This window comes from Helianthus annuus, chromosome 14 (genome assembly GCF_002127325.2).
Source record: "Helianthus annuus cultivar XRQ/B chromosome 14, HanXRQr2.0-SUNRISE, whole genome shotgun sequence".
Taxonomy (NCBI): Eukaryota; Viridiplantae; Streptophyta; class Magnoliopsida; order Asterales; family Asteraceae; genus Helianthus; species Helianthus annuus.
The window spans coordinates 119,884,583-119,895,104 of record NC_035446.2 but is presented as its reverse complement, the minus strand read 5'-3'; positions in this window follow the sequence as shown (position 1 = coordinate 119,895,104).

Genomic DNA, 10,522 nt, shown 5'->3' with positions numbered 1-10,522 from the left:
CTTTTTCTCTTAATTGAGTTGTCGTCGGTATCCTACCTTTCAGAGCTCTCCACACAAACATGTTGCATTTCTGTGCTACCCAATTGCTCCAAAAATAATTATCCGCTACTTCGTTTAAGTTTATGTTTTTTCCAGCGTGTTTCGTACGCTTTTAACCGAAAAACCTTGCTCTTTGTCACCGCGCCACACCCACCTATCGCCGTCTTCCGCCACCCGAAACTGATTTAATATGCCCGGTAATTCATCGGCTTGTTGCCTTTCATCATCTGTTATAGGGATTCTCAACCAAGCCCAATCCCATATAATACCCCCATTAAGTCGTTTGTAGCATTCTTCTATTTTAGCTCTTTTGTTTTTTACTATATCATAAAGTAAGGGAAACCTTTCTCTCAATGAAACTTCGCCCATCCATACATCAATCCAGAACATCGTTTTATCACCGACACCCACTTTACTTGTTAGTTTTTTTTCGATTGCCACTCCTCTTTTCATCATATCTTTTCTAACCTCCACAATAGTTTTCCATACCCCTGTGTAGTCGGTTTTCATAGGCACTGCTGTGATTCTTCTCTTGTTTTTATGGATTGAACCTATTACTTTTGCCCATAATTGTTGCGGTTCCGATTTCAACCGCCACCACCATTTAACCAGTAACGCTAGGTTTAAATCTCTAATACTTTCTATGCCCAGACCCCCAAATTTTTTAGATGCTACAATTTTTTCCCATTTAATCCATCTCATCTTTCTGTTCGTGTTATTCCCCCCCCCCCCCATAAAAATTTCATCCTTATTCCTTCTAAAACTTTTACTACCGCAATCGGACATTTATACAAAGAAAGATAATAATTAGGCAATGTACCGAGTACCGATTTCACCAATATTGCCCTTCCTGCAAAAGATAACAATTTTGATTTCCAATTTGATAATCTCTTGTTGAATGTATCTATTACTTCCTTTCAATTTTGAACTCGGTTCATATTCGCTCCTACTTTCAACCCCAGGTATGTGAATGAAAATTTTCCCGGTTTGAACCCAAAGCTATTCGCCTTCGATACAATCTCTTCTTCGTCAACCCCAACACCAAAAATCTGACTTTTCTTTGGGTTAACTTTTAACCCGAACACTAAGTAATAACATCTAAGTATCCGTCTCAAATTTTTTATGTTACTCTCTTCCCATTCACCCACGAAAATAGAGTCATCCGCAAATAATAAATGAGTTATTGTTATTTCATCCCCCGGTAACTTCACTCCCGAGAATAAACCTGATGCTTCGGCATTAACCATCATTACTTGTAATGCCTCCATTGCAATTATAAAAAGGAAAGGGGAAAGAGGATCCCCTTGCCTCAACCCTCTTTTGTATTGGAATTCTCCGGTTGGTGCCCCGTTTACTAAGATTGAACCTCTCCCGCTATAAAGTAGACCCATTACCCAATTTTTCTACTTCGATGGGAAACCCATATGTGTTAAAACAGAAATAAGAAATTTCCAGTTTAACGTATCATAGGCCTTCTCAATATCCGCCTTAAATACAAAAATTTCTTTTTTCATTTTTTCGCCCAACCAATCACTTCGTTAATTGTAAGCGGCCCATCTATAATATTCCTACCCGTTATAAAAGCCGATTGGGAATTTGAGACGACACTATTTAAAACTAGTTTTACCCGATTGTCCAACACCTTTGATATAACTTTATTGACTACCCCAATTAGCGAGATTGGACGGAAATCGGAAAAAACAAGCGGATCGTTTACCTTTGGGATAAGTGCAATAAATGATGAGCTACAAGAATGGTGGATCGAAACGTGTACAAAAAATTGTTGCATCACCCCCATGATTGTCGACTTCAACTCTTCCCAATATTTCTTTATTACTGAAAACGTTACTCCATCGGGACGCGGGGCCTTGTCTCCACCACACTCCCATATTGCTTTCTTTACCTCCTCCTCCTTGAATTGTTCTATAAGTTTCAAACTCTCAATTTCCGACAATCTTTTAAATCCTTCCATGCCTATCCTTTGTCTTGTGGGAATCGGTTCTTTAAACTTTTCTTTAAAAGCTAACATAAACCTCTCCTTGATAACATTAGCTTCCGTAACCCATACCCCATCAATCCATAATCCATTCACTTTATTCCTAATCTTGTGACTGTTTACCACCGCATGAAAGAATGTTGAATTCTCATCACCCAAGGCAATCCATTTTATTGATTGTTGAATTAAATCCTTTGTTTTTGCTACTTACCACTCTTTTGCGGTTTTCTTATGCCCTTGCCAGTTTTCAATCTCCTGATCAATAAGTGATCTCGTTTCCGCCACTGCCTCTAATTTCTGAATATTTTCATTTGCAATAGCCAACTGCACTTCTTCCTTTTCTTTCTCACTTTTCCTCCATTTTTTCAATTCATCTTTTATAGCTTTGAGTTTAATCGCCATACATTCATCTTTGAAATTTGATTCACAAATCACGTTCAGCCCCTTTTTTATTGCTTCGTCAAAACCATTGGCCTCCATCCAACTATGAAAAACCCGAAAAGGGGTTGGTCCAAAATTATTACCGATTGTTGTTAGAACTAATGTACAGTGATCCGATACATCTCTGTTTAGAGCCAACAAAGTTGCGTCTGGCCATCTCATAATAAATTCCCACATACTAATACTCTATCGATTTTACTTAGATTTCTGCCATCTCCCGACATGTATGTGAATCTCTTTCCACCCATGTTATATTCTTGTAGCCCGGCATTCATAATAAAGTTATTAAAACATAATGCTCCCCCCACATCAAACTGGGAATTAAATCTATCCTCCGGATAATGTACCTCATTGAAGTCTCATAGAAGAATCCATCTTCCATGGATTATCTGTTTTAGCTCCAGTAATTCGTTCCATAATTGTCTTCTGTTACTTTGAATTGTTGAACCATAAACATTCACCACAACCATATCTTCTTGTTCACCGGTTACTTTGCCTTTAACTAAAATAAAGTTTTGATTTGTCACCTCCAATTCTTTTTTAAAAGCTCATGTACTCCATATCGAGCACCAGATCTCCCATTGGCATTCACCTTTACATACTCCATTGCAGTGTTATCCCAAAACCTTCTGATTATTCTTTCCGGTAAATCTCTGAACTGTGTTTCCTGTATTGCTATAAAATTTAACCCAAACTTCGATATCAATCCTCTTACTACCTTAGCTTTCCCCACCCCTCATGTCCCTTTAATATTGTAAGTCCCAAAATTCATTGCAAACTAACTTCCACCTGTTCCTCAGCGATTGCTTTCCTGATTAAGTCTTCCTTTCCTTCCAAATCTATTCGAATCCCAATCCCAATTTCCTTCGTCTTTCTGATCTCATCAATTTCTTCCAACTGCTGTTGAGCCACCGGTATTTCTTCTAGATTCTGTGTGTCTTCAACCAAAGTTTCTTCTGACCTCGAATCCTCTTCTTAATCGGAATTGAATCCGTCTTCCGGAACTGATCCTCCTCCACCTTCGTTAAAAATTTCATCAAAGATTTCCTGAATCCTCACATCCTTTCTTCTTTTTCTTTTTATTTTTAATGGGAACTTTTGTCGATGCTGTAATCTAGAATCGTCCGTTACCTCTATGTTGATGTCCGAAACCTTCCCTTTATTTATTTTAGGATTGGGTTTTAAAGTTTGGGCTTTCACCTTGGCTAAACTATTCCTTTTTCGTTGCTTAATTTGGGTTTTCGAAGGCCCAATAGGGTGTATGTTATCTGGTCCACCTGTTTCTGACCCAACATTAATAGGCTGATTGTCCCCACCACGTTGATTTGATTCCCCCACTGTTGCATGTTCATTAATCCCTATTACATTGGAACCACCCCCCTTATTAATTACCTCTTCATTCCCCATGGATTGGCGCCTCCAGACTTTTCCACTTCCTGTTGATCGTCCGACCTTTCGTTTACCTCCTCCACTACCTGTTCCTCAGTCGTTTGATCTACCGACTTTTCCGACGAGTTTGTTTCGTTTATTTTCTTGTCAACCTCCATTTTTTTCCGGGGGACTAGTTATGGTGTTACTATTCTCCCCATTTTTATTTTCATCCCCGTTTTCATTTTCATTATGCCTAATGTCATTTGTCCCATTAATAATTGTTCTCCTTTTGATCATACATTCTGGGATCCAAGCTTCCTCAACCTCCGATATCCATACTTTAAATGACTGTTCCTTCCATTGTAGTTGGATTGTTTCTTTAATACAGGAACCATGATCAACCACTATACCTATAACATCAAATTGTAAGTTTAAGTCATACTTATCTGCTTCCGAACTTTGAGCGATTCTTCCAAATTTCCCTGCAATTACGTTCATAACTTCACCCATCCATAGCTGAACTGGTACCCCTCTGATCTTTAACCATGCTAATATCAGGTATGGTAATAACTGTCCTTTCCATACCCCCATTGTGTGAAACCAATCCTTCCATCGTTCTTCTTCCTTACTTGCTAATGGTTTCATATCTTCTTCATTAGTGAATGTTATGAGTACTTTAAGTCCACCTAGATATCTCATTACACCTTTATCAATCCTCAGGTCCATAACACATTTATCTGCGTTCTTCAGGTGTTTAATACTATGAAATTCACACAGTAACGCTTTGTTTCGCCATTCCTTGAAAGCATCTGATTCGTTTGTAAATCTCATTACCTCATTGTCATTCACCTATGGTCTTATACCTCTCACTGAATCTGCATATGATATACCTTCCTTGATTCTCGATCGATCTTCTTCTACCCTTCCACTCCTAACTTCTGTTTCTGCTAACTCTTTTCTGACCCATGTTTCCTTTCTTCTTTCAGTCTTAACAAATCTTGCTACTTTAGCTTTTACTCTCCATCCGTAAAATTCAATGTTGTTCAGCGTCTTCGCCATCTTCTCACCGTCTTTTATATTCACGAACCTCAGAAACCCAAAGCATTTTCCCAATTTATCTCTTTTTCTTGCTATATAGGCATCCACCAAATGACCATAGTTCCTACACTCTAACCAGAACTCACCATCCGATACTTTACTTTTGGGTGTATGTTAGAAATATAAAAATTCATGGCATCCTTCCTGTGTATTGCTTCTCAATCTTCTAGTTATTCCTTTCGTTTGCTTGAAGACTCTCACCATTCCTTGCCTGATTCATTCTCACACCTGAACACTCTCCTTTTTCCCTCTCCATCTCAACGTATAAAGACCACCGTCAGAGACCCAAGACGCGAATGGATGAATCAAGAAAACTAATTAGGATGGACGGTTATATCTAGACTGCTACCAGTAAGCAAATCGATTAAACCACACATACTAATCCGTCTCAATCTTCATCGTCGAGCAATCTCAGCGAATTCCGGTGACCTTTGGGTTTTTATACGCTTTAATGTTTGCCAAAAACTTTCACCCTCAATATTAGGTCGGTGGGGAAAATTGTGAAATAAAAAAAAAGGAGTCACATACGATAGATAGACTGGAGAGTTTTTTTGTGACGGCTGAATTGAAAGGGATTGGCGGCAGCTTTTTGGGGATTTACTACGCACAACAAATATTTATGGTTGAGCACGTAAATGAAGGCAACGTGATGACAGAGGCTAAACGTTTGTGGCTTCCGCTCGGATGAAAGGTTGTCTTGGTTTGCATTGAAACTTTGTTTTTCGGGTTCTTTTTAACTGATAAATCTTGATTACTTGTGTTGATTTTGTAAAACAGTTATTATATTTGAATTGTCTGTCGTTTATCAAATGTATTGACAATTTCCTTGCATTGTTAGCGGGTTGGTAAATTGATGGGTAATTGGTATAATTAAACGGGTTATTAGGTTGCATGGTGAATATTAAAAACTATCCTTAACAATTAATCAAAATCATTAATTCCAAGGTCCTGCCTATGTGATGTTTTGAATCAGGTGACGGATTTTTGTGTTAAAACGGATATTCGGGATTCTGGATGGTGGTTACTTCTTCTTATTCTGATAACACTTTTCGTGACAAATTGTGTTTTCTTTGCAATCAAACAAACAAACCCCCGATTTAGATAATTTAGTTTTAATTAGATTCTTTTACACTGACCACAAATTCCTCGTGGATACGATACCCTACTTATGCTATCTACGCAGTTTAATTATGTTTTTGATTGACCCTTACGACGGTCATCAAAATGGCGCCATTACCGGGGAATTTGTGCGCTTAGTGTTAGTTTAGAATTAGTTGTTTTTATTGCTTTTTAAAAAAAATCTAAAAAACCCAAAAATATTTCTTTTTGTTTATTTTTGTTTCTTTCGGTATTACGCGCAGTTTCTTGTTTACTTGTATGTAGGTGATTTCTTATTGCATGCATACCAGGTTTTCAGGGAAATCTTCACCACTTTTGTTCGATCATGAAATCGAAAAGACCGCAAGGCAAAACTTACTGCTTCGTTCAGCATTAAAAGGAAAAGCTTCGGTTTCAACAATGAATCTTTTAGAAAAGAGTAAATTACGTTTTTGGCCCTTGTGGTTATATCACTTTTACTATATTAGCCCAAAATAAGATTTAACATATCTGCCCTTATGGTCCCTATAACTAACCATTTTGGCCCCTAAGTCTAACCAAACCCCTAACTCTGGTTAATTAATTAGCACATGACTTGCACATGATCTCTAAAATTGTCATTTCCCCTCCCCCTTCTTTTATGACTTTATAAATAAAACCCTAGATTTTTCTTTTCACTTCATCTTCTTCATGATTTCATCCTCTTCGTGATTTCTTTCAAAACCCTAAGCCATCATGTAGGAAACACCATCCTCACTCCGCCCACCACCATCAGCCATCACCACCCACCACAATCGGTTAAAACATCATCTTCCTAAATATTTTTGTGAGCTTCCATTGTTTGGGTACCCAAAGAAGTCAAACAACGATTAATTTCGTGATTAGTCGCATATTGTGACAATTCCGATCGGATTTTACTTGATCGATCTCGTAATTATGAAATTTAGTCAGTCGAGTGTAGTTGCGTGTTTCTGAGCGTTCGTGATGTTAGAAAATTAGCTTCATAATTCATATTGACTATTGACCACATATTGTATTTGATATCGATTAACTACGATTTGTTTAGTGGACTATGGTTGTGTAGTGTGTGGTAGTTCTGATATTTGAAAGTTCACTTAATATTGACTTCTTGATCAGATGTTTAATATTGAATTGATGAATACTTATTGTCTATACACGATCGGCTTTGGGTTTTGAGCTTCCATTGTTTTAACCAGTTTGTTTCCCACATGATAGCTTAGGGTTTTAAAAGAAATCATGAAAAAGATGAAGTGAAAAAAAATCTAGGGTTTCATTTATAAAGTCATAAAAGAAGGGGAGGGGAAATGATAATTTTAGACATCATGTGCAAGTCATGTGCTAATTAATTAACCAGAGTTAGGGGTTTGGTTAGACTTAGGGGCCAAAATGGTTAGTTATAGCGACCATGGGGGCAGATATGTTAAAAATTCTTATTTTGGGCTAATATAGTAAAAGTGATATAACCACAGGGGTCAAAAACGTAATTTACTCTTTAGAAAACCAATCAACTCCGAATCAGCAAACACCACAAAAAGACCCAATTACTGAGATGCCACCAATGCCACCACCCCCGTTCACAACTAAAACCCAAACTTAACAAACTCCACCCATAGCACCACAACCCAACATAACCACCCAACCAACATCTACTCCAACGGGAGATTTTCACATGATAAGTGAACCGCTTTACCCATTACAAGTCTACAACCATTACAGCCTAATCCGTTGCAGGTTGTGAATCAATCATATCAAGTGCCACACTCGAACCGATCGGGGCCTTACTCGGCGGAGCTAAGGGGTGAGGAAGAAAACAATGGAGGTGTGGGGGTGGAGGCTGGTGTGTGGTTTAATGTCCAAATGGGGCCCACATATTTCTTTTTTTGTATTTGTTTAAGTCTTTAGACAATATTACTATATATTATTACTATATATTAATTAGGCAAATGAAATGAACAGTTTATTTAATATATTATAATCATATATTATTACTATATGTTAATTAGGCAAATGAAATGAACAGTTTATTTAATATATTATAATCTAAAATACCGGTACGGTCCGGTTCATTATCGGTACATCTGAATTGTATATTCAATCATGAATGATGTATTAATTAGAGTTAGAGTATTTAAGATAAATTTAGTAAGATGAGTTGAGTGAAATCCTATCAGCCTTGGAAGCAGGTCCGTAAAAATCGGCACCAGCCTCATACAGAAAACGTCAAAAGTCGGTACCGAATTGAGTTTAAAATCTTTTAGTTCGGGAAATTCGGTACTGCTACACGGTACCATTGCTCATCCCTGATCAGAGCTCTGTGGCAACCGATACCGAAAATACCGGTTACGGTACCAGTATATGAAGGTAAAAAACGGTACCGAACCGGTACTATAAACGCCAAAAGTCGGCATCGAATTGGTACTTAGGATCCTTCTGTTCGGGAAATTTGGTACCGGTACCCAGTATTATTTGCTCATCTCTGACCACCAACAACATCATTAACATACAACTTTTTATGTTGATTTTCTTTCGATTATTTTTTATTGTTTTTTTACATTTTCTTTTTGTTCTTGTTAGTGGTTCCGTATGCAACGCGCTCGTAGTGATTTTAAAACACATGTAAACACAGACTAAATAACAAAAGAAGTTCACCGCAACGTGGCTAGGGTGATAAATTAATTTTAATATTAATAATTAATAATTAATAATAGAATTGAAAAGAATAGTGATTTTAAAATTACTATAATATATAGTTTTTAAATACTTTTATTATTATTTAATAATAGTTATTTTCTTTACATTTTAATTTTAATCCTTTTTTTAATATTAGGGGTTCGGATAAGCTTGGTGTTAACTGGTATCGAAAATACCGGGACGGTCTTGTTCGGTATTAGTACATGAAGGTAAAAACCGGCACTAATACAGAAAACGCCAAAAGTTGGTGTCGAATTGATATTGGAAATATTTTGGTTCGGGAAATTCAGTGCTCCTACTCGGTACCATTTGCCCATCCCTGATCACGGTTACCGTACGAACAACGGTATCGTACAATTTTTTTTTGTTGATTTTCTTCAACTTTTAATTTTTTCTTTTTTTAGTTTCAGGGATAGGGATGAGCTCGGTGCCAACCGATACAGAATCGGTACTGATACCGAAAATACCTGTTACGGTACCGGTATATGAAGGTAAAAAACGGTAGTGAACCGGTACCAGGAACGCCAAATGTCGGTAACAAATTGGTACTTAAGATCTTTCGGTTCGGCAAATTTGGTACCGGTACCCAGAACAATTTGCTCATCTCTGACCACGGGTTTCATACGAACAACATCGTTACCATACAACTTTTTTGGTTGATTTTCTTTCGGTTATCTTTTAGTGTTTTTTTCTACATTTTCTTTTTATTATTGTCAGCAGTTCCGTTCGCAACATGCTCGTAGTGATTTCCAAACATATGCAAACACAGATTAAATAGCAAAAGAAATTCGCCGCAACGCGACGAACTTCTTTAAACCTAGTTTCATCTGAAAAGATGAAATTACCCCTCACAAAGGGAAGACTTAACCGGAAAGTTAACTCTGGTTAGATGTAGGGACAGAACACTTAACTCTTGAAACTTTAGGCACCAAGAGTGTTAAAGGTGTATAAAAACCGAAGTTTGGACCAAAGGAAGAATTAAGGGAAATGGTCAGTTGAGATAAAAGATAAAATATCTTTAATATCAGATTAGTCATTAGACCATAAGATTGGAGATGAACGTATTAAGAAAATTGACTTGTAGTTGTGCTCACGAAATTGGGGCATACACCGTTAAGAAGGGGCGGACTCATATGGTGTTGGTCGGGGTTCAGGGATTCCAATATTTTTTTAAAAAAATAGTAGAACCGTTATGTTAAATTTTTCAAGAACCTCATAAAACAAATCAGTTGTACCCTATAGTATTAAAATCAAAGATGGTGTGGTGGTAAATCCCTATGAGTTCCAACATATAGATCTCAAGTTCAAGTCTTACATCTCTTGTGTTTTAGTTTATTTTTTCCCATCAAAATTAAATAGTGTTTTGAAACAGTACAACCACCCATTGACCCTAATGATAAATTTAGTGTCTCCAAATGATTTTATTTCACATGATTTTATTTCACATTTGATTACCAAATAAGATTTCCAATATACAATGGCGTTCATATAAAAAAACTTAAACAAAATTTTGAAGTTATTTGAAGTAATTGTGTTGTTTAGGTAGCTATTGGTTACAATTTTGAAGTTATATGAAGTAATTGTGTTGTTTAGGTAGCTATTAGTTCCAAGCAACTTATTAATCACCACAATTTGATAACTTGATATTTAAGAATGGTTCTTAATAATGTAGTGGTTTCATGTTCACTAAATGCTTCTACATTATTTTCTAGCCTCGACCCGACCTGACTACGATGACCGACCAAAAATTTTAATGTTTAGTTGTGA